Source organism: Callospermophilus lateralis, chromosome X, assembly GCF_048772815.1.
Source record: "Callospermophilus lateralis isolate mCalLat2 chromosome X, mCalLat2.hap1, whole genome shotgun sequence".
NCBI lineage: Eukaryota > Metazoa > Chordata > Mammalia > Rodentia > Sciuridae > Callospermophilus > Callospermophilus lateralis.
In genome coordinates this window covers 101,642,124-101,668,800 of record NC_135325.1, presented here as the reverse complement: position 1 = coordinate 101,668,800, position 26,677 = coordinate 101,642,124, and positions in this window count along the sequence as shown.

Below are 26,677 nucleotides of genomic sequence, written 5' to 3'. Positions count from 1 at the left end.
CTTTGATGTTTTTCCCCACAACTTGGCATGGAAATTCCCCAATTCTATCATCTATTGTTCCTTATCTATCATTCATATCTTTATTTTATTTTGAAACAATTTTAGACTTACAAAAAAGTTGTAAAAAGATTACACAGCTCTATTTAATGCTTTCAATCAATGATGTCATTTCATATACCCATAGTACAATTATCAGAACTAAAAACTAACTTTGGCACAATATTACTAGCTAAACTACAAACTTTGGATTTTACCAGTTTTTCCAATAACTCTTTTTTAAAAAATCTTCTTAAATTGAAATATTTTTAAATGTGGTAAAATACACATAAAATTACCATCTTAAACATTTTTATTGGTAGAATTCAGTGCTATTAAGTATACTTACATTGCCGTGCTACCAATATCCAGAAGTGTTTCATCTTGCAAAGGCTATTTTCATTAGGCTGTCTCTCCCTTGAATGTATATTCCTTGCTTTACCCAAAATACCTCTCTCTCTTAAGATTTCCTCCATTATCCCTGGACTATGTATCTACTATCCTAAGTAAATGTCTGTCTCTGCCTCTGGGAGAAAAAAAAAAAAAAAGTATTCCCATTAAACAGTGACTCCCTGTTTCCCTTTTCCGGATACCTCTAATGACAACCATTCCACCTTTTTTTTTCCTTTGAGCATGAAGGTTCTAGATACTTCATATAGGAAAATATTGCAGTATTTATCTTTTTGAGTGTATGTTTGTGACTGGATTAATTCACTTAGCATAATGTTCATGTAACACATTTTGTTTTTCCATTCATCTGTGAATGGACATTTGAGTTGTTTTCACCTTTTCACTATTGTGCAACATGCTACTGTGAGCATGGATGTACAAATCTCTCTTTCAGAGACTGTTTTTAATTCTTTTGGACTTATACCCAGAAATGCAATTGCTATATTTCCATTGAAATCAATTGCACATCAAGAAGAGTACACAAAATGGAAATGAAGGACTCAGATTTTCATAACCAAATATTCTTTTTTTTTTTTTTTTTTTTTTTTTTTTTTTTTTTTTTAGAGGAGGAACGATATATTTGGGGGCTCACGGTTCCAGAGGTTTCTGTCTATAGATAGTGGCTTCATCCCTCAGGGCTCCATGTGAGGCAGGAATAACATGGTGACAGAGTGTGGCAGACGGAACCAGCTCACATGGTGATCAAGAAGCAGAGAAAGATTCCACTCTCCAGATTCAAAATATATACCCTTAGCCACATCCCCAATGAACTACTTCCTCCAGCCACACCCCACCTGCCTCCAGTTACCACTCAGTTAATCTCTATTAGGGAATTAATTCACTGACTGGGTTAAGACTCTTACAATCCAATCATTTCTCCTTTGAACCTTCTTGCATTGTCTCACATGTGAGCTTTTGGGGGACACCTCACATCTAAACCATAACATTCTGCCCCTGGCTCCCAAAAGCTCACACTCATCTGGCAGTGCAAAATATATTTAGTCCATTCCCAAGAGTCTCCATAGTTTCAACAGTTCTGAGATTGGCCAAAGTTCAAGTCCAAAGTCTACTCTGAGGCTCATGGCAATCTTGCACTGTGAGCTCCTGTAAAATTAAAAGCAATTTACAAATATTCAATATATAATGGCACAGAGCAAACATTTCCATTCACAAAATTAGGGGCATAGAAAGAAGGGATAGGACCAAAGCAAGTCCAAAGTCCAGCTGGGCCAAATATTCTTTATAACTCCCACCTAGTCAAGTATTTATTTATTTACCTAGTCAAGTAATTATCCAGAAGCCTCTCAAAATCCTACCTTTTTCCAATCATCATTCCTTAATTCCTCTCTGAATTTAACCAGTATTGTAATTTTTAAGCACAATAGTTCATTTTTTCAGAATTGGAGACTTTTATAAATGGATTCACATAATACATATTGTGTCTGACATATCTTATTCATATATATCAATATGTGATATCAAATCACCAGTGTTTGATTACAAGTAGGTAAAATTCATTCAATTTCATTATTGTATACTATTTATTTGTGAATATATAATACAAATTATTTAATAAGTTCTGCTTTTGATGGGCATTGGAATTGTTTTAAGCATAAGGATATTCCAAATAATGTTGCTATGAATGTACTTATATATGTCTTGGTGCAAATGTATGCATATTTTAGGATATTTTTCTAAAAGTAAAAATCTTGAATCATTTAGATATGTACAAGTCTAGCATATACTGCCAAACTATTTTCCAAAGAGCTTGTACCAGTTTTCAGTCTAATAAACAGACTGCTAGTTGCTCCATATTCTTGCCAATATTTGGTATTTTCCATCTTTCTCATTTTAGTTTTTCTGCTGATACAGTCTTATTGTAACTTTAATTTGCATTTTCTTAATTGCTAGGGAGAAAAGACATTTTTACATATATTTATTGATCATTTGAATGTCTTCTTATGTGAAGTATAAGTTTAAATTCTCACCTATTTTTATTAGGATGCCCATGTTCCTTATTCATTTGTACTAATTCTTTACCTATTCTGTATATGAGCTTTTTGCTAGTTGTCTATGTTACATATTATTTTCCACAGAGAGAAAAAATAATCACTCTATTAATGGTGTCTTTTTCAAGTATTTATTATATTAGTGCTTATTTGTTCTGTTTATTAAATATTTTCCTTCTCAAGTCATGAGTTCATATAGATAATCTGGGGTTATCTGGTAGATATTTTGATTTGCCCTTGATCTTTAGATGTGGAATATTTGCTTGCATATAGTGGGAGGAGCTACATTTACTTTGTTTTACATAGAAATATCCAACAGATTCAGCAGAAGTTATTGAAGAAATTATCTTTTTTTTTCTTTTGATACCAGAGATTTAACCCAAGGGCACTTAACCACTGAACCACATCTCTTGCCCTTTTAAATATTTTACTTAGAGATGGGGTCTCACCGAGTTGCTAAGTGCCTCACTGATCTACTGAGATGACTTTGAACTCACTATCTTCCTGCCTCAGCCTCCCAGTGAATTCTTCACTGCTCTACAGTGTTTCCTTTGTTCATAAATGTACAGGTCTATTTTTTAAAAAAATATATTTATTTTTCAGTTGTAGTTGGACACAATACCTTTATTTTATTTATTTATTTTCATGTGGTGCTAAGGATCAAATTCAGGACCTCGCACCTGCTAGGCAAGGGCTCTACCACTGAGCCACAGCCCCAGCCCACGTACAGGTCTATTTTTTATCCTCTTCTGTTCCATGTATCTATTTATCTATGAGTGCCAAAACTATACCCTTCATTATTGTAGCTTGTATAACTAATTAAAAGTTTTTAAATTAAAAAAAAAAAGAATTAACACATACCTCTGGTTAGTATTAGTTACATTAAATGTCATGAATGCTATGGAAGAATAAATTCAGTTCAGACCAAATAAAGAGAGAGACTGACAGATCAAGTCCTCTAGCTGTCTCCCTCAACATTTTTGCCCTTTTCTTGATCCTTTGCTTTTCAACGTAAATTTTAGAAGTAGTTAATCAAGTTCCTCTAAAGACGTATATTGACATTTAATTGAAATTGCATTGATTCTTCTTTAAATTGCATTTTTTATTGGGACATAATTCACATAACATAAAATTCACCATTTGAAAGTGTATACTTCAGTGGTTTTTAGTTCATTCACCATGTTAATCAACCATCACCACTAATTACAGGATATTTCCATCACCCCAAACAGAAACCTTATATCTGATTCGAGCCACTCCCAAGTTTCCTTTCTCCCAATCTCATGGCAACATATCTACTTTCTGTATTTATGGATTTTCCTATTCTAGAAACATCATGTAAATTGTAAAACATGTGGCTTCTTCCACATGTACTATGTTTCTGAGGTTTCTCCATGTTGTAGTGTATATCAAAACTTCATTTTTATAGCTAAATATTATCCCATACTATGGACATACTACACTGTTTATTCATTAATTCGTTGATGGACACTTGAACTGTTTCCACATTTTGGCTATTATGAATAATGTTGTTGAGCATATTTTTTACAACATTTTATGTGGATGTATATTTTCATTTCTCTTGGGTATATACCCAGAAGTAGAATTTCTGGATCCATGTAGTGTAACTCTAAGTTTAACCATTTGAAGAAATGGTAGGCTGTTTTTTATGACACCTGCACCATTTCATACTACCATCCACAATGTATGATATATCAAATTCTACCAGATCCTTGCCAACAATTCTTTTTTTTTTATTTTGTTTTCATATTATAGCCTTTCTAGGGGATGTGAAATGGTAACTCTCTGAAGTTTGTTTGTTTCTTTGTTTTATTTAGAGACAGGGTCTTGCTAAGTTGCTTGGGGCCTCTGAGATCCTCCTGCCTCAGCCTCTGGACCACTACACCAGGCTACCGTATTGATTTCCATTCCCAGGAACCAATGATGTTGCCCATCTTTTTAAGTACTTAGTGGTCATTTGTATATCTTTTTTGGAGAAATGTCTATCTAGATGCTACATTTTATAATTGACTTGTTTGTATTATTGTGGTCAAGTTGTATGATTTATTTTTATATTCTGATTATAAATTTCTTATTATATAAATCACAGGTAAATATCTTTTTGCATTTCCTAGGTTATTTTCACATTCTTGATACAGGCACAAAAATTTTAATTTTAATGAAGTCCAATTATCTTTTCTTTCTCTTTTGATTATGTTCTTAATGTTATATTTAAGAAACCATAAGCTGATCCAAGGTTAAGAAAACTAATGCTTGTGTTTTCTTCTGAGATTTTTATAGCTTTGACTCTTTAGGCCCATTTGAGTTAGATTATACAAGTTGCATGAAGTATAGATCAAAATTCATTGTTTCACATGTGATGTTCCTCCAGTATCATTTGCTGAAAAAACTATTCTTATCCATTTGAATGGTATTGACACTCTTGTCAAAAGTCAATGATTTTTAAAAGTCAATTGATTTTAAATGCATGGTATTATTCATTGACTATAAATTCTATTTCATTAATTTTTGTGTCTTTTCTTATTATATTTATGCCATCTTAAGTAGGGTGGACAAACAGGAAGTATTGACATGGGAAAGTGTGAGTCCTCCAACTTTGTTCTTCTATGTGCTTTTGTTTTGTATTGTTTCATTGCTTTTGTTTTGTTGTAATATTGGTTCTGATTTTTCAGGACCCCTTGCATTTCAGATAAGCTTTTCTATTTCCACAAATCATTGACTATTTAAATCAGTTTGGGAGATATTTGCACATAAGTCTTCCAGTCCACAAATGTGATATGCACTTCTTTTCCTTCTCTTTGCTTCTAAGCTGTTTCTTTCCCTTTTGGCCTTATAGCAGTTTTATTAAGACCTATCTGGATGTGTGTATTAGTCAGGCTCCCCCAGACAAAGAATATACACAAACACACACACACACACATACACACACACACACACACAAAGTCATATATCACTGAACAATGGGAAAACATGCTAAAAAATGTATCATTAAGCAATTGCATCATTATACAAAAATCATAAAGCATACTTATATAAACCTGGATGATTTAGTTCATTCCATAGTAGGTTATGTTGGTATTGCCTTTTGGTCCTAGGATATAACCTATACAACATGTTACTGTACTGATACTATAAACAATTATAATACAACTGTTATTATTTGAGCATTGAAATATAAACATAGAAAATATACTGCAAAAATGTGGTATAAAAGATTTTTTTAAATTGCTACACCTTTTGGGGCTGGTAACGCGCTCGCCTGGCATGCGTGCGGCCCGGGTTCAATCCTCAGCACCACATACAAACAAAGATGTTGTGTCTGCTGAAAACTAAATAATAAATATTTAAAAAATTCTCTCTCTCTCTCTCTCTCTCTCTCTCTCTCTCTCTCTCTCTCTCTCAAAAAAAAAAATGCTACACCTTTATTTGGTATTTACCATGATGGAGCTTACAGAATTAGGATTTTCTCTGAATGAGAGAAACAACTCAATACACTCAACAGAGAAGTTTAACAAAGAGATGGAAGCAAGTAAAAAATCAAACAGAAATAATTGATCTGAAAAATAATATCAGTGAAATTAAAAATATGATGGATAGCATAAATAGTAGGATTGATCAAACAGAAAAAAATAATTAGTGAGCTCAAAGACAGTCTATTTAAAAATACATGGTCAAAGAATACAAAAGAAGAAAGACTAAAGACAAATGAATAAAATATACAGAAATTTTTGGACAGTATTAAAAGGCAAATATCGGGTTATTGGAATTAAAGAGGTACTTGAGAATGCAAAGGGGTAGAAAGTTTATTCAAAGGGATAAAAATATTGGGCTGGGGTTGTAGCTCAGCAGTAGAGCACTTGCCTTGTATGTGTGATGCACTGGGACTGATCCTCAGCACCACATAAAAATAAATAAATAAAATGTATTGTGTGAATTTACAACTTAAAAATTATTTTAAAAAAGGGATAAAAGCATGAAATTTCACAAAACTAAAGAATACAAATATACAGGAACAAGAAGAGCAAAGGTCACTAATCAGATTTAACTCAATAAAACCTACCCCAAGATATCTTATAATCAAGATTTCAAAGTTGAAAGATAAAGATTCACAAGACTACAAAAGAAAAGAAGCACATAACACAGAGGTGTCCCAATTCACTTGACAGCAGACTTCCCATACAAAACTTACAAGCTAGGAGAGAGAGACATAACTGCCAACAAAGAATACTGTGCCTAGCAAGCCTCTCCTTTAGAAATGGAAAATATAAAGATATCCCAGAAAATCAAAAACTAAGAGAAAATATGTCCATCAAACCCATGCAACAAGAAATGCTAAAGGGAGTTCTTCAAATTGAAAGACATTAATGAGTAAGAGAATATGAAAGGTATAAAACTTACTGGTAAGAGTAATTACACAGACAAATTCAGAATGTTATAATATTGTAAATATTGTGCATAAATTATTCATATCTTTAGTATGAAGACCAAACTAGAAAACAATTAAAATAATAATCACTATATTAATATGTTAAGAGATAGGCAACTATAAACATGTAAAATGGCCTATCAAAAATAAAAAATGTGACTGGGAGTGGTGGCACAGGCCTGGAATCTCAGTGGTTCAGGAGACTGAGTCTAGAGTACCACAAGTTCAAGATCAGCCTCAGCAATTAGTGAGGCCCTAAGCAACTGAGTGAGATCCTGCCTCTAAATAAAATATTAAAAGGGATGAAGATATGGCTCAGTGGTGAAGGCCCCTGGGTTCAACCACCCAGTGCCAAAAAAAAGATTAGATAAAAAAAATCAAAATGTGGGGAGGAATGGAATGCAAGCATATAGTTTTCTTATTAGTATATTTTCTCACTTTTTTGTTTTTGTTGTATCTTTATTATCATGTAGATTCATTATATATTTACAGGATGTTCTTGTAACTTTGTAACCACAAAGGAAATATCTATTATAAACAAAGCAAAACTAAGCAAGAAATCAAAGCACATCACTAGAGTAAATTACTTAACCATAAAGATGAACTAAAAAAAGAGTGACAACAAGACATAAAATATAATAAAACCACAAAACAAGTAACAAAATAGCTATAGTAACAATTTATCAAAAATTACATTTAATGTAAATTAATTAAATTCTCAAAATACAGAGTGATTGGATAAAAACAAGACCAAAATATATACTATTTATAAGGAACTGATTTGGGGATGACACTATGGCTCAGTGGTAGAGTGCTTGCCTAATAAATATAATTTTTGTTTCACTGTCTTTCTCTTTTTGACATGACAGTCCATTTGCATGTGTTAGATTTTTCTCATGGTACCACCTATGTCACTAATATTCCATTGGTGTGTCTGTGTTTTTAAAATCATTTTATATCTCTGCTTTTCAGTCTATGTATCTACTCTAACATATTGTATGTTAATTAACTCTTCAGTTGCATCTAATCTGTTAAAGCCATCCATTGAGATCTTAATTTTGTTCATTGTATTTCTCAATGTTAGAATTAATTTCTATTTAGCTCATATACTTTCCCCAGTTTTCTATTTGTTTTCTGTTTATTATAGTCTTTGGTCATAATAATTATTTTAAAGTTTAGTTTTCATAATTTTAAGATTAGAAATTTCTGTATCTGTGTCATCTCTTATATTTCTTTTCTGCATTTGGTTGGTTTTTCTGCCTATATCTCCTTATGTTCATATGCCTTTTTTATTGGGGGATAACCATTGTATGCTAAAATCATTTAAAAATATATTGAGTGCTGAGATGATATTATCAAGCAAATTTGCACTTGCTTCTGGGAAAAGAAATATGATACTAAAAATGAAAATTAATTCTAGTCATATTTTGAGATTACTTGAAGCATACCTTTAGACCATGTTGAATTTATAGTATGTATAGTTTACCATTAATATAGGTCAGTTCTCTTTGGGTATCTCAATAAAGAGCATAAGGGGTTTATAAGACTTCCCATTCTTTGGTAGAAGTAGAAGATATTAAGACATTTGTTTGGGTGTTCTACCTGTTCTGAGTAGGAAACTTTGTTAGCATTACCTAGACTGCCATTAGAACAGGTTAAAACTTTTTCTAAATAGAACTTGAATTAAAAATTTCAAATTTCTTCCAGCTAGTATGTTGAAACTTGATTATTTTCTCCTTTCCCTGACCTAAAATTCAATTGTTACCTAAAAATAGACTAAGAGGAAAAGGAGAAAGATTAAAAATGAAGAATAATGCACAATCTGGATAATAGATCTTCTGAACAATCAAGAGCTAAGTAGCTTTACATTGATAATAAAATGTGCATTGATTAATTTGGCATAATCACTATGATGAACACTGAACAGTAATGGCTTCTAAACCTTTGTTTTACTCCTAAACCTTTTATTGATGAATCCTTCCTTTCTCCTGATCTAAATGCTACTGTTATCATATGCCAATTTCTCATTTATGTGCAGTTCTATTCTATTAATTCGTTCCCCCCTTTTGTCCCTCCCCCAACTCTCTCTCTAATATCACATAGCTTTTGTTTGTGTCCTTATAATATGATTTGGAAACTACTGACTAAAATGGGCCCGTACTTTTCAAATTGTTTTGAAAATTCTTTACCATTTTTCCATGAATCTGTAAAAAAAGTAAGTTGTCATTTTGAGTGGGATTTTTAGTGAAATTGCACTGAATTTATAAGTAAATTTGACAAAAATTGATATCTTGACAATAATGAATCCTTGCTTTATGCCATTGTGTATATAATTGACACTATCTTTTTCACACTTAATAAAAATATAAACAATTTTCTCCTGTTTGTATACATTTTTTCATTAGATTTACTGCTAGTTACCATATCAGTTGACTGAGAATATGATCTTTTGTATGTTAATTGACTTTCCAACTATTGCTGATGGTATATAAAATCACTAACTTTTTGGGTCTAGCAATGTTGCTCATTAGCTTTAGTATTTAGTCTCAATATTTGTTTAGCTTGCATATTTAGATAATCTTTGAATGAAGACAATTTCTGTTCCTTCTTTTTTCATTCCTATTATTTTTCTTTGCTTTTTATACTCTGTAGAACCTCTCATACATTGCAATATGACAATGGGCAGGTCGATCTGCTTGATGGCTTTTTTTTAGAGAGAGAGAGAGAGAGAGAGAGAGAGAGAGAGAGAGAGAGAATTTTTTAATATTTATTTTTTTAGTTTTCGGAGGACACAACTTCTTTGTTTGTATGTGGTGCTGAGGATCGAACCCGGGCCACGCTCATGCCAGGCAAGCGTGCTACCGCTTGAGCCACATCCCCAGCCTTGTTTGATGGCTTTTAAAGAATGTAATATTTCACTATTAACCATGGTATTTAAAAAAAAAGACTTTTAATAGATACCATTCATTGGGTTAAAGAAGTTTAGAATTTGCTATAATTATATGTTAATTTCATTTAAAGTGTTTCTGTATCTATTAAGAAAATATAATTTTATTTTTCTTAATCTGTGAATTTTATTCATTAATTTTCTAATATTAAATCATTCTTAACCTCTGAAATAAATCATACTTAGATTACTATTTTTTTATTTATGTATGTATTTATTTATTGGTAACTGGGGCTCATAACCACTGAGCTATATCCCCAAACCTTTTTTTATTTTATTTGAGACAAGATCACACTAAGTTGCTGAGGCTTTCTCAAACTTGAATTCCTCCTACCTCAGCCTACCAAGTTTCTGGGATTACAGGCATGTACCACCATGCCCAGCCTTAACTTGCACTTTAAAAATACACTGCAGGATTATGTTTAGTACTATCATTCAGTATTTTTTAATTTGTATTTCTGAGATTCACCTATTATTTTCCTTTCCTTGAGTCTATTTATCAGTTTTGTGTAGTAGGGTGTGTTAGTCAGATTTTCACCACCAGGACAAAACACCTCATAAAAACAACTTAAGAGGTACAATTTATTCTGGCTCATGGTTTCAGAGGTTTCAGTTCATGGTCATCTGACTCTGAGGCAGAAATGGTGAAGAGCATGTCAGAGGAAATCTGCTTACCTCACAGCAGCCATGAAGCAGAAAGAAAGCAAGAAAAGGGCCAGGGACAAGATATACCCTTCCATGGTATGTGCCCTGTGACCTACATTCTCCATCTAAGATCCACCCCTTAAAGTTTTCATCACTTCCCACTAATGGCATCAAATGTGAATTCTTCAATGAATTAATTATCTGATGAAATCACATGAACCAATAATTCCCAAAATATCCATTTTGGGAACATTGCTGCATTGGGGTCTAAGCCTTCAACACATGAGAATTTGGGGAAAACTTTATATACAAAACATAACATTCTACTCCTGGCCTCCAATGATTCATGTCCATCTCAAAATGTAAAATACATTTAATCCATCTCCAAGAATCTCCAAAATATTAACATTCCCAGCATTTCTCAAAAGTTATGTCCCCACATAGGGAATGTAGCCTTTAAATTACCTCTATAAAAGCCCCCCATTCCTACTAGTAGACAGAATCACAGTCTTTGGGACAAGGAGTCCTCTGAGTTTCTTCTTTGATAGCAAAGCAATAAACCTTCTTTTTCCTTTTTCTCAAAAAAAATTTTAAAAAGAAGTCCATGTCCAAAGTCTCCTCTGAAACTTAAGATGACTCTTAGTTTTCATTTCCTATAAAAATGCAAAAGCAAGGTACCTACTTCCAACATACATTGGTAGGACAAGAATAAGGTAAACAGTTGATTTTAAAAGGAAGGAGTGGGGACATAGAAAGGAGGGAGGAGACCAAAACAAGAAAAAAAAAAAAAAAACGTGAGGGCAAACACTAAAACCTATAGCTCAATGTCCAGTATCCAGGGAACACAGTGGCAAAATGTGAGCTCCAAAAGGCTTGGGCAGCCCTATCCTTATGATCTTGTAAGCTGCAGCATACATGGGCTTTCTCTTGGGCTGACTCTACTTGCTTCCTGCAGCTTTCCTTGGACGATATTCCATATTTTTGGAATTTCTAACTTCCTTAGGTTTCAATCTTCATTTTCACAGCTTCATGCATCACTGTCTCAGTGATCATCACTGCTACTAATAGAGATTACAACCTGCCACAAATTTCCTGGCCTCAGTAGCCTTCCTTTGAAACCTTACTGGAAGATTCCTTTATCCCATAATTCTTGAATTCTTCATGCCTTCAAAAACAGCACCATGTGGATGATGCTAAGGTCTGCCACCAGTTCAAGCAGCAGCCAGGCCTAGTTGGACCATTTTTTACAGTAGCCTCTGAGTACCTTGATCTCTTGAACACAGTGAAGTGAATCCTGGGGAAACAGCTTCCCAGCTGGTCCTATGGAGAAGAGCACCCCAATACTCTCTTCTCAAGACAAAGTCATTCAAAGAAGTTTTGACTTTTATATCCTTAATCCTGTGATGAGTGGGATCATCCTGATTCCTGATATGCCCTCAACTGATCTTTTGTATTTTCTCAGTGCAAAATACTTGGCTTCTCTCTAATGGTGCTAATCTCCTCAACAACCACAAATTCCTTGGCCCCAATTGACCAGTTTTTCTGGTCAAACTGCAAAATTTTTAAATCTTCCTTCTCTATTTCTTCTGATTCTCAATGTAATCCTAGCTTAAAGCAGCCATCAATGACCATACTATCATATAGATATCATGCTGCCTTGAAATTTATTCTACCAGACTAAATACCCTGTCACCTTTAAATTCAGCCTCACACAAAGTCTTAGGGATAGGCAAAATGTAGACAAGTTCTTTGCCAGAATGTAATCAAAATGCCTCTAGTCCAAATCCCAATATGGTCCTCATTTCCATCTGAAAACTCGTGAGCACTGTCTTTACTCTCTAATGGTCCTCATTCCCATCTGAAACCTCATGAGCACAGTCTTAACTCTCTACCTTCTTATTAGCATTCTGGGCTTCCAAGTTCACACCAGAACTGCCCATTATTAAGCCCCACTTACAAAATTATAAGGCTTCTTCATGCTCCACTTCCAAACTCCTCCCATAAACTAGTTCCAAAGGCTTTAGAACCACACAATCAAGTATAATCACCCCAACAAACACAATTTTCAGTATAACTTAACTTTCTATCCCTGTGAGAAAACAAAATTTAAATAAAGAAATATTTATTTTGACTCATGATTTCAGATATTTCAGTTCATGGTTGTTTGGCTCCATTGGTTTGGGCTTGAGATGAAGGAGAACCACATGATGGAATGGTATTGTGGAGGAAAGCTGCTCATCCCATAGCAACGAGGAAGCAGAGAGAGGACATACATTCAGTGACCTACTTTATCCAACTGTAGGACCCATCTCATACAGTTCACACTATACCCCAATAATGCCATCAAGTTATGAATTAATCAGTGGGTTAGTCCATTCATAAAGTCAGAGCCAATTACTTCCCAAGAGCTCCACCTCTGAACTTCACTACATTGGCCAGCAAACCTTTAACACATGAGACTTTGGGTTACATTCTAGATCCAAACAATAACACAGGGTTATAAAATCCTCATAGAATGATCAGGAGAATCACATTCTTTTCTACTATCTGGAACTATTTGCTGGAGGGTTTGCAATGCATGCCTATTGACACACTATGGACCTAGTACTTTTGAAAAGAAACATACTTGAAACAATGATTCATCATATTTAATGTTTATATGCCCATTTTGAACAATTAAGTAAACCCTAATCCACTTGTAATAGTTATCTTAAAAATTTACAATTTGAACCTGGTTTTCCCATTTAATAGCAGTTATTCATAATTATTGTCAGAATTTTAAAAGTTTATACCAAAGCAATACTATGGCCCACTTTTTGTATTAACATTTTTTTAGTTGTAGGTGGACACGGTGCCTTTATTTTATTTTTTTAAATTTTTACTTATTTTTTATTTATATATGACAGCAGAATGTATTACAATTCTTATTACACACATAGAGCACAATTTTTCATATCTCTGGTTGTAGCCTTTATTTTTATTTATTCATTTATTTATTTTTATGTGGTGCTGAGGATTGAACCCAGTGCCTCACCTGCACTAGGCAAGCACTCTACCACTGAGCCACAACCCCAGCCCTGTACTAATATTACTTTATTGTGACTTCTATTTGTTCAATAATATTGTCAAATATTCCTATCTCTTAATAATATTTAGTATTTCAGGGGTTTTATCTTCTCTATTTGCCTTTATTTTTTTTTAAGAGAGAGAGAGAGAGAACTTTTTTAATATTTATTTTTTCAGTTTTCGGCGGACACAACATCTTTGTTTGTATGTGGTGCTGAGGATCAAACCTGGGCCACATGCACACCAGGCGAGCGCGTTACCTCTTGAGCCACATCCCCAGCCCTCTATTGCCTTTATTTGAATTAATATCTGTTCTTATATTTATGATATTATTCTTTTCTTGACTTTACATTAATATCCTAAAATTCTATTTTTTTCTAAATTTTAAAATTGAATACTTGCCTCAGTGATTTTCAATCTTCTTTTCTAAATACATTCATCTTAGATCCTTCTTAATACTGCTTTTTCTACATTCTACATGTTTTGATTTACAATTGTTTCACTGTTTTTCAGTTGTAAGTATTTAATTATTTTCATTATGGTTTATTATTTAGATCATTTTTGAGCAAATTTTTCCTTTAGGTGTTTTTCATTCCCAAATATAAGTTACACACCCAAAATTTATTTTGGTGTCATATTGGTTGATTGTTTTGCATACAGGGGAAGTTCATCACAGCCTGAGTTTGTCAAAAGGCTATGGCATTATAGTAGCATCGAAAAGAAAATGAGGGCATGGGATCTCCCAGGGGAAAGGAGAGTTGGAGATGGGACTTATGTGTCTAGCTGATGTCACTCAGCAGTACTTTGGGATATCTCCAGGTCAGAGAACTCTGAAGGGCAGCAGTGGCTTGGGTCCTTTGTAGCCACAGGGTTTATCTTATCTGTGGCTAACAGATGTGCATTTTCACAGGGTATGCAAAGCAGGCAGACTCTGAATGGCTAAATATATCCTTATTTGTGGTATGTTTAAAACAATTGGGTGTGTAAAAATTTGAGTTTGGTGCCAGAGGGCATTTGAGCTAATGAGTCTCAGCCTGCTTTGAAAAAATGAATAACCTGGAGCCAGTATTCAGAGGCCATCTTTGGCTCATTTATATAACATGTTTTAGAAAAGCATATGTGTTAGTTCAATATGTCATGTTGCCTGAACTGCTATGCTTACCTCTTTCCCAAAGAGCATTAAGCTGAAATTTTACATTTCAAGTATTCTTGAAAAATGCTTTTACATCCCAGTAGTAACTTCACTGTGATTGGTAATAAGGTTTTTCTTATGGCAAAGACCAATTCGTCCAACATAAAGCAAGGTCACTGGAATTTAGATGTTGGAGGGGAAGGAATCATGGTAGCATATTTTCTGGTGCAAGGTTTCATTTAAAAGATTAGGAAACTGAGTCACAGAAAGCCTTTTTTTTTACTGTCACATAACTAATTAATAACACTATGACAACTAGCACCCAAGTCTTTGGATCTCAGTCCAATAGCTTTCCTACTATATCATAACAGGCCAAACCTAGTCATTATATTAATGATTTTATAAATAGGATTTACAAATTGTTTTTCCTTTCACAACGTTCCATTTATTTTATATACATTTTATAGTGTCTTTATCAAAACCACGTTACAAATGATGGAAAAAATAAAAATTTAAACAGAGAGAGATCCAGAAGTATGATATAAATGACTATTCACAAGCCCTTCCTCTTTGTCCTATATAATGGTGATAGGATATAGTTAGAAGGATTAGTAAAGATGCAGTTAATTTTACTTTGCTACAGTGAAATTTCATCATGATCAGTATTTTCTCTCACTAAATCAGTTACACTAAGGTGTTATTTGAAAAGAGCAACAGTGAACAATTTTATTAATTTGCATTCAGTCAGCAATGGATGATCATTTCAGTAGGTGTTTTTAAAAGTATAAACAAGTTTCTTCTATCTCCCTAACAACTTCATCCTTATAATAAAAAAGAATGTATATGAAATATGAGAGATGTACCCTGTGGTGTTTGTTTTGTTGTGTTCATTATTGTTTTCCTTTCTTGACAAAGTATAGTAATAGAGAGCATTTATCATGTACTGTTATCACTAATTTGTGTGACTCAATCTTTTAAGCATGTCAGCCTTGGTGAATATGGGTTTATTTAACTATTGTCTCAGGTTATGAAATTGAAGTGGTGAGTGGTTACAAGTTGCTTCAATATTTTTCTTACAGTTTAGGCACATTTTTCTCTACAAATAATATAAGTGACATCTTTAAAGCTAATTTTGGCTCCTCAAATTAAAAGAAAAGCTGAGTATACAGTAAGCACAAAATAGACACTTATATGCAGACATGAGGAAAGTGAGAAAGCTATTGAGAGGTGGATATTTCAGAAATATTTGGAGTGTGCATATTTCAAACTAGGTTATGCTGATAACCTGTCAATCTTAGAACACAGATCGTCTATAACTAAACCACTTCACCAGAGTCATGTTAATTTTGTAGAATAAGGTATTCTCTTCTTAGTTTATTAGTCCTCCTTTATTGCTTCTAGTACAAAGTGTTTCACAAGAAAAATAACACTGATGACCAGACAACAGCATCTCATAAGTGTCTCTGGCATTAATCAGTGTGCTTGAATACAAGGAGCTATTATTTTAGCTACATTTAAATCCTGATTGCATTTTATTCTGCCTTGGCAATGTTCACAATGTGATCTTCATTAGAATGTATTTTAAGCTTTCACATGCTGGCATGGCCATTATTTGTATCCTGCACTGTGAGCAGTAAATCATGTGGAAGATGCCTAGATGTAGAGTTCCAGGATCCAAAATTTGCCTCTTTTTTGTTTTCATTTTGTTCTTTAGTGTTTCACAATAACTAAAAGAGAGTTTATAATATAACTATCTCTGGAAACTATGCATATTAATAGAAGAATCTCACATTGCTATAACTTTCACATACATTTAAAGATCTCTGGGCAATTCCTTTGGGATCTTCACTCTGGTGAGTAAACATAAAGGATATTGGTACATTCAGGTATCTTGCTAAATGTTAGAACTCCGAGAAATACTTCTTATACTTTGGGTATTATGTGAATATGCTAATGAGTTGATATTCTGCAGTTTTTCATACCATCTGCACATTTGCGCCCTTGTTCATTTCTGAAAGGGCCTGGAGCCCTCACACTTGTTGCCTTCCCCTTAGCAGTGTGAAGCTCTAACGTAAGGAGCCTTTCTTAAGAGTTTGCCAGCAAAACAAAAAGTGTAAGTTAGGTCATGTTTTGCATCCAGACCTGGCCTCCCAAAGCATGCACCATTTTTTTCTGCTTGTCATTCAGTTAATAATCTATGGCACATTCTATAGTGTCACATAAGGTTTAAAAACATGGACTTCTGAATTAGATTTGGGTTTGAATTCTAGCTCCCCAGTTTAAACTTATGATCTAAGGCAAGTGGTTTTCAACAGGGAGTAATTTTGTACCCTGTCCCACGTGGGGCGGGTATTTGGCAATATCTGGTGGTTACAACCAGCCTGTAGTGGGGAGAGATCAGAGAGGCTGCTAAATACCCTATAATGTGTAGGATAGTCCCCTAAAACTGAGTTGTCAATAATGTCCATACTAAGAAACCTTGATAATGAGGCAAATTGTCTAATCATTTTGATTGCCCTCATCTTTCAAATAGGAATAAGAATAATAACAATGTTAGAGAACCAGAGAGCATTAGCAAGGATAGTGGAATGTGATGGACATCATTATCCAAAGTACATATATGAAGACACGAATAGGGTGTCAACCTACTTTATATACAACCAGAGATATGAAAAATTGTGCTCTATATGTGTAATAAGAATTGTAATACATTCCACTGTCATGTATTTAAAAAAATAAAAACTATAATAAAAGAGAGAACCAGAGAGCAATTCCCTAACAACTTGTGTCATTTTATGAGACCTTTTAGACATAGTGTCCCCTTCTCTTCATATGTCTCCTATTAGTGACTCTAAAGGCTAGACTTCCAGACCAAGTAGGAAGAAGCACCATGAAAGTACAGTACAAGCAACGATTTCCTTCTGCTTGGTCCTGTCAGTGTCTCATACAGTATATCATGTAGGCAGTTAGCTATCCTTCTGAGATAGAACATATTGTGGAGCTAAGTACATAGAACAATTGTAATAGCAAATTCTTAGGTTGCACTGCACCATATTTTTAGGCACTGAGAAGCTAATAACTTGCCCAAGTTCACATAGCTAACACTAGAAGGGCCATTATTCAGCCAAGGATACCTGGTTCCAATGTCTACATAGTTTGTGCTGTTAACCACTACACAAATCTGTCTCAAAGAAAGAATATTAAGGGGATTTAGACTACAATAATATATACTCCAAATGGGGAAATACTGCTAGGATAGCAATTGGAGATTTATGAATTGGACAGGAAAAGGGTACAGTTTAAATGCATGAAAATAAATGAGAATTTAAAATGGAAGTTATAGCATTATAGAATGAATATTCATGGGCTTTGAAATCAGAAAGATGCTGGGCTTCCTAAATCCAAACTTCTTGGACAAAGAAGTTTAGTGACCTTGGATAGATTACTATAGTCTCTCTGTTCCTTAATTTTTTGAAGGTCAAATTAACCAACTTTGAAATATATTAAACTGTGCCTCGTGCATAAAAGTTTTATCATTGCCCTCAACATTCTGCCTGCATCTACCTTTACCTAAGGGGAACTAAAAAATTGTTGTCCTCTGGAGTACCCTGTTCTACAAAAACATATCCTAGATTATATACAGGTAATGGTGGCCTAGACAATAGAGTTTATAAATCCTCATTGTGCTTTAACTAAAATATATCTGTTATGGTTTGTATGTGGTTTTGTTGGGGGGATACTGGGGATTGAACTCAGGTGTATTCAACCACTGAGCCATATCCCCAGCCCTATTTTGTATTTTATTTAGAGACAGGGTCTCATTGAGTTGATTAGCACCTTGTTTTTGCTGAGGCTGGCTTTGAATTTGTGATCCTCCAGCCTCAGCCTCCTGAGCCACTGTGGTTATAAGTATGCACCACCAAGCCCACCTATGGTTTGGATCTTAAATGTCCCCAAAAAAGCCCATATGCTAAAGGTTTGGCCACCAGGCTGTGGGGCTATTAGAAGGTGGTAGAACCTTTAGGAGGTAGGGCCTAGTGTAAGGAAGTTAGGTCATTGGAGGAAGACATGCCCTTGAAGGGGATATTGGGACCCTGGCCTCCTTCTCTCTCTCACTCTATACCCCACTCCACTTAAGTTATCATGAGGTAAACAGACTTCCTCTACTACATACTCCATCATAATATATTGAGCCTCCATAGGCCCAAAATAATGGGCCCAAGCAACCATGGACTGAAACCTCTGAAATCCTGAGACCTCTGAAAATCCTTTCCTCTTTATAAATGATTTAGCTAAGGTATTTGTTACAACAGAAAGTGGACTAACACAATATCTCAGCTACCTTTGAATATATGTCTCCATAAGAATGAGGATGAACAGTCATGAACCATGGACGAGAAAAGAAATTTTGTTCTTACTAAATAACTTTTTAATGAAATAGAAATAGGCAGGTTTAGATAATCCAACAATGTGGATAAATATTCAATTGAGAAATATTTCTTTTTGGCATTATACACACATACAAACAAAATGAGACAGGAGTTTAGGGATACAGAGAGAACACTGAATCTTATAAAAGAAAAGCCCATAAACTCTTAGAATGCAGAAGAAACAGCTCATGAGAAACTCAACCCCAATTCTTTCAAATTGGCTAATGAAAAGACAACAGAACTACAAGACAACCACAAGGAATCCAGTGGAACCAATCCTTTAGGAAGTATGCATTTTAAATATTTAGGTAACCAAGAAAAGACTCTAGATTCATTATAATCATTAGAAGCATACCAGTCGGTAGGGATTTAAGATGCTAATGAGACATGCAATGTAAGAAATTAGCATGATTAGAGCATGTGAGGGCAATACGAGAACACAAGAAAAAATGATGTGAAAATGTGTAACCCTACCCTAACTTCACCTTAAGTTCAGTACCCCAAGTACTGTTCCACTATAAATGTTTAAAGCCCAACCCAAAACAAAGCAATTCACTCTCTCATTGAAATCATCTGCACTCCCATTCTCAAGTGTGTAGTTTCTGTTTATAATAAACTTATTGCTGTCTACTCAGACTTAATACATCCATAAATTCTTTCCTACAAAGTGGTCAAGAAACTGAAAGTTCTGAGTAGAGGTTTGCTCTGCTTTTGTAAACCACCTTGGACCCCTAAACAAGTGACAAAATGAGTGAACACATACATGTGTATATATATATATATGTATATATATATATATATATATATATATATATATATATACAGATATAAGCATTTACACACATATAAATACATACAAACACATTCAAATAATCTATGATATAAAATTCATTTCTTTTGTGATACAAAAATTTGAAAAGCACTACATTAGAATTGGGAATTTGGTTTTTGTTTATAACAGTTTGAATATATTCATAATATACCATTCATAACTCTGACCCTTTGTTATCACTGACATAAAATCGTAAAATGACTAACAAACATGGGGGTAGGGAAGACTAAGACCATGAAAACAATGTGTTTCAATGAAAACAATCATGTATTTATCTCTTGGTGCCCTACTTGCCTATGAGAACACTCTGAATCAGGTAGACAATAAATATCCAGTTTATTTGATTTCATGAAGCAACTTAATACATTCAGAACCATGACCTCAACAACCTACCATGGAAAACCTTTTATGTTGCTTTAATGGATTTCGAAAAGAAAACTCTTCATTTTAATATCTATTTTCTCTTCTGGAAAGGTCAATAATTGGAAGACCAAGACAAAATTACAAAATAATGTCTCTTAGTGTCAAAGTTTTACCTGAGGATAGAGAAATATGGGTCAAATGATAGTAGTTAAGGGAATGTGTAACCAATCAAATGACTAAAAGTATGCAGTATAATGGAATTACGTCAACCTGAAATGGATTAGCATCAACCTAAAAGAACTTCAGTAAAATGACAGCAAGTTCTTTCTTCTCTGGCCTCTGACCTGTTAAATACTTTGAATAGTGAGTTCTCTAAAAAATGTGAATAGCAGCTGGGTGTGGTTGTGGACACCTATAATCCCACCAGCTCAGGAGGCTGAAGCAGAAGGATCACAAGTTCAAAGCCAGCCTCAGCAATCTAGCAAGGCCCTAAGCCACTTAGAAAGACCCTGTTTAAAAATAAAAAGATTGTTGATGTAGCTGAGTGGTTAAGTGTCCCTAGATTCAACCCCAGCTCCAAAAAAAAAAAAAAAAAAAAAGTGAATGACATATATAGTACATTTATAGATGCCAAAAATCTAGGTGAGGGAGAAAATGCTTTTGATGATAAAAACCAGGGTACCACTAGATTATCTCAGGTTGGTAAATGATAGGTGAAATCTAAGAAGTTAAATTATAATAAGGATAAGCATGAAGTCATGGATTTTAATCCAAAAAGCCAACTATAGCAATACAGCATGGTAAAGAAATGGCTTAGCAGCAATATATAATTTAAAAGAAAGAGGGCTGGGGATTCAATTCAGTGGTAAAATGCTAGCCTGGCATGCACAAGGTTCTGGGTTCAATTCCTAGCACTGCAAGAGAAAGCAAAGGAGGGGATGGGGAGATAGAGGGGCAGGGAAAGGAAGAAAGAGAGATTGATTTTGATATTTCAGTTTATAATGAACACAAAATAAGACTACCTTCAAAATGTGTATTACAATATTATAACTCAGGTTTTATTAATACAACCATAGTATATTAAATAATGGAGTTTATAATCTTTTAAGACCACACCTAAGTATAGTTAAGTCTAATGCTCAGTTCTGTGAGCCATAATTTGTTCACATGAAAGCAGTCAAACTGATGAGAGAATTGAAACAATTTTATGTGACAGGTAAGGGAACTATAAATGTTCTATTTGAAAAAATAGGCTATTGGAAGGACACTAAATTACTTTTATAAACTCCCAAAGGAAGAAATTGGGAATATTGAGTGAAAGCTACTACATATTAACTTTCATCTCCCTATAGAAAAAAAAATTCCTACAGAGTTTATAAATTACTGACTGGATTAAAGAAGTAAGATATTCACTTGGAAATCAAATAATCACTTTGTAAGAATGTTGCAAATTAAAGAATGGTCTGTTCTACAATGACCTTCAAGGTCCTTTCCAAACTTAGAACTAAGTAATTTTAAAGAAATACAAATGTCCAACAAATATATGAAAAAATGCTCAATATTGCTAGCCATCAGGGAAATGCAAGTGAAAACAATGAGATACCATCCCATCCCAGTCAGAATGGCTATAGAAAGAAAGAAAGAAAGAAAGAAAGAAAGAAAGAAAGAAAGAAAGAAAGAAAGAAAGAAAGAAAGAAAGAAAGAAAGAAAGGAAGGAAGGGAGAGAGAGAGAGAGAAAGAAAGAAAGAAAGAAAGAAAGAAAGAAAGAAAGAAAGAAAGAAAGAAAGAAAGAAAGAAAGAGAAAGAAAGAAAGAAAGAAAGAAAGAAAGAAAGAAAGAAAGAAAGAAAGAAAGAAAGAGAAACTATAAATAACAAATTGTGGTGAGAATGTGGAGAAAAGGAAACTCTTAGTTATAGCCATTATTACATCCAATAACATTATGGAGATTCTTCAAAAAATTAAAAATAGATCTACCATATGATGCAGCTTTCCCACTTGTGGGTATATATACAAAGGAAGTGAAATCAGCATACCAAGGAGATATCTACATATCCATGTTTATAGAAGCACTATTCATAATAACTCATATAGAATCAGTCAAAGTGCCCATCAACTGATGAGTGGATAAAGAAAACATGGTTTATATACACAACAGAAAAGTATTAGTCATAAAGAATAATGAAATCTTATCATTTGCAGCAAAAATGCATGGAACTGGAGGATATTGAAAAAAATAAAATGCTAAAAGAAATAAGCCATGCTTAAAAAGACAGGTACTCCATCAAAACTTAAAAATGTAGACCCAAATATAGAATAGTGATTACTAGAGTTTGGGAAGAATGGGGGATTAGAAGGCGGATAAAGAAAGGTTGTATTTGATTAGTGAATGGTGTATGCATGTATAAAAATATCACACTGAACCCCACTAATATATGCAATCAATAAATGTTAATAAAATTCAAAATCAATAAATACTAAATATGTAATGCATCATTTTGTGGATTTAGGATTATCTCTAAATAACAGCAAAATGATAGAATACTTACTCCACAGGATTAAAAATCCATATGTTAAATATATGATCTGTATTAACTGTCACTATTTGGACATCAAGCAAACTTGAAACTTAGGAACTAATTTCTTCAACAAGACTCCTAGAGCACAACAAGTAAAATCCAAAATAAATAAACAGGATGGAATCTAACGAAACAGCTTCTTCACAACAAAGGAAATAACCAACAGCATGAAGAGGTAGCCTATGTAATGGGAGATGATATTTGCCATCCACACCTCATATAAGGTGTTAATTTCCAGAATATACAAAGAACTCAAAAGGCATAACACCCCAAAAAATCCAATCAATAAATGGGCACTCTTCAGAGGAAGAAATATGAATGCTCAACAAATATATGAAAAAAAATGTTCAACATCTCTAGCAATTAGAGAAATGCAAATTAAAACTGCACTGAGATTTCATCTCACTCCAGCCAGAATGGCAATGATAAAGAATACAAGCAATAATAATAAATGTTAGCAAGGATATGGGGGCAAGGATACATTGTTGGTAGGACTGCAAATTAGTGCAACCACTGTGAAAAGCAGTATGAAGATTCCTCAGAAAACTCGGAATGGAACCACCATTTGATCCAGTTATCCTATTCCTCGCTTTGTATCCAAAGGATTTAAAGTCAACATATGACAGTAATACAGCCACATCAATGTTTATAGCAGCACAATTCACAATAACTAAGCTATAGAACCAACCTAGGTGCCCTGAAATTGATGAATGGATAAGGAAGTTGTTGTATATAAACAATGGAATATTATTCAGCCAGAAAGAAGAATGAATTTATGACTTTCACTGGCAAATGGATGGATTTGGAAACTATCATACTAAGTAAAATAAGCCAGTCCCAAAAGAACCAAGGATAAATATTCTCACTTATATGTAGAAACTAACCCACAATAAGGAGTGGAAAGGGAAAAATCAGTAGACAAAGGGGAATGAAGAGACAGGAGGGGCATACGATAATGAAATACAGTGTAAAAAAATCTGCCATAATTTTCCTATATACATATATAAATACACCACAGTGAATTCCACTATCATGTGAATCCACAAAAATGGGGTCCTAATTAGAATAAGATATACTCCATGCTTGTACAATTTTATCAAAATAGATTCTACTGCCAGGTATAACTAAAAGGAACCAATAAAAAAGAAATGTGTATTCTAAAGGAAACAGTATAATAAACTCCACAATAAAGTTCAAGTAGTTATAAAAAACTAATATCATGTCTGTGATGCCTAACAGATTAAAAAGAACAAAAAATTTTAGTTTGAATATTTTCAAAATGTATGTATAGTTTCTCCACACATATTTGAAAAAACAGAAGGTATGCCAGATTTTTTTTTTTTTGCTTTATTTTGGTGTTGAATAAATGGAACCCTAATTCCCAATTGCAGATTGTTCTGCTGGGAGTAAATTTTACTTAGTAGCAGTCATCCAGATGTTCTATTCATTTGGTAGCTGGCAAACAGCCCAATTAGTTCAAATACTGCCCATTTTGGAAGACTGTTTGTTTTTATTATTGTAAAGAAAAATCCCCTTAGGAGCATTACTAATAAGATAATAGTCTTTAGATTATTCAATCATTAAAAGAACAAATAACAATATGTAATCACCAAAAAGTTGTATTATCAAAGAATTGCTAATGTTCCATCATTTCTTCTGATTCCCCTGATGGGCTTTTTATCAATAGAGTATAAAAAAGCATCCCAAATAAAATGACAGGTTCCCATAATCATATCGTCCATGGTATTAACCATTGTACTTGTTATTATTATTTTAGAACTGGGCATTGAACCCAGTGGCACTTTACCACTGAAATACATCCCCAGAACTTTTATTTATTTATTTATTTATTTATTTATTTATTTATTTATTTATTTATTTATTTAGAGACAGGATCTCTCTAAGTTGCTAAGGCCCCCCCACCCAAAATTGCCAAGCTGGCCTGGAACTTGTGATCCTCCTGTCTCAGTCTCCCAAGTTCCTGGGATTACAGATGTGTACCACCAGATCCAGCCACTGTCACATTTCCAGGCTCTAGGCAATAAGGGATCTTTTATCATAGCAGTTTGGCCTACCAACACATAGCATACCATACAATCATAATGAAGCAAAGATCCCTAAAGTATTAGGTGTTCAAAATATAAATTTTATCCACATGAATGTACATATTTATAGATAAATTAATGATTTTCAGGAATGATATAATTGGTGCGCCTTAAAACCAAAACTATACATATCAAAAGATAACAGAAAATGGTAGTAATAAGTCAACATGAATATCCTAATATATTGCTCTTACATTAGTAATCCTATACTCCTTTGCATTTAAGTAGATTTTTTAAATTCAGCAAAAAGGATAATCCTACAATATCCCATGTCTTCTCTCATACTATAGAGAATAGTCATACTTCCAAATCTCCCTTCAGTCACTCTCTCATCATTATTATTGGGTAGTGTTAATTTTATTTTGACTTTATAAAAGCTTACAAAATATTTCAAGTGCAAACAACAGGAACAAGTATAAAATGAATGTTGTGTGCATTTATAAAATGCCACAGCAGATAATAATTTGTTTATTTGGTCACCTTTCTTTGGCCAGGAAAATTGAGGGCCTTAAGCTTCAGAGAAAAATCGGTCTCTTATTCATTTCACATATGTGAGAAATCATATGCACACATGTTATTTTAATCAAACATAAAGCATTCAACACATAAAATCAAACTGTAGGCAGAAGAGAAAGTGATTCACTCACTCAAATCAAGTAATGGATGCTATATCTTTCTTTGTAAAATGAGGAATATAATGAAAGGCAATACTCTGAATACTTTTTTTCCCAAGTAACATTATGTTTTGGACGTTCTTTTTTTTCCATATGATCTTAGCTCAAAGCAGCTTTATATATCACTCAATTTAAGAAAAAATGTAGGCATTAAAGATATTTTATTGATATTTGGAAAAAAAAAGAACACTCATTTTTTTCCCATGGACCAAATATGATTATATGAGAATTTTTCTTTACTGGAATTTTATTTGGGTCTATAACTCATTATTATGATGAAGAAATTAAATCAATGTTCACATTGTTTTCTTTTAAATATTTTTTTTAGTTGTAGTTGGACACAATAACTTTATTTTATTTATTTTTATGTGGTGCTGAGGATTGAACCCAGGGCCTTGCTCGTGCTAGGCAAGTGCTCTGCTACTGAGCCACAACCCCAGCCCTCATGTTGTTTTTCTTATAAAGACAAAAGGATGTTCAGTTTGAATCATTGCCAAGTTGTCATATTTTCAGAAAATCCAAAGTGCATATCCTTCACTTTCAGTGTTCCTCACTACCAAACTTTTTACTCAACAATCAAGAGAAACGTAGCTTCCTCTGGTTGGGACTTGTTTTTACCTGTCTAAATATTGAGCTATCCAGGATCATGATAAATTCTACGAGAAATAGCTGAAGGATTTAGACGTATGTAAGACCTTTTTGTGTGTGATTTTTTAAGAATCAGTTTACTCAATTCAAAGGTCATTTCCTCTGTCTCTCTCTTATTAGAGACTAAGAGAGATTTTGTATTTTCATAATAACTAATTCCTATTAAGTCCTTTAGTTATTTTTCCTGTGAAAACCATGATCAACTTACACTGCAATGAAAAATAGTGTTGAGGTATATCGTTCACTGGATACAGAATATAACCTGTACTCAATAAAAGTAAGTTAAAAACTCAGTGGCCAAACAAATGAATAAATA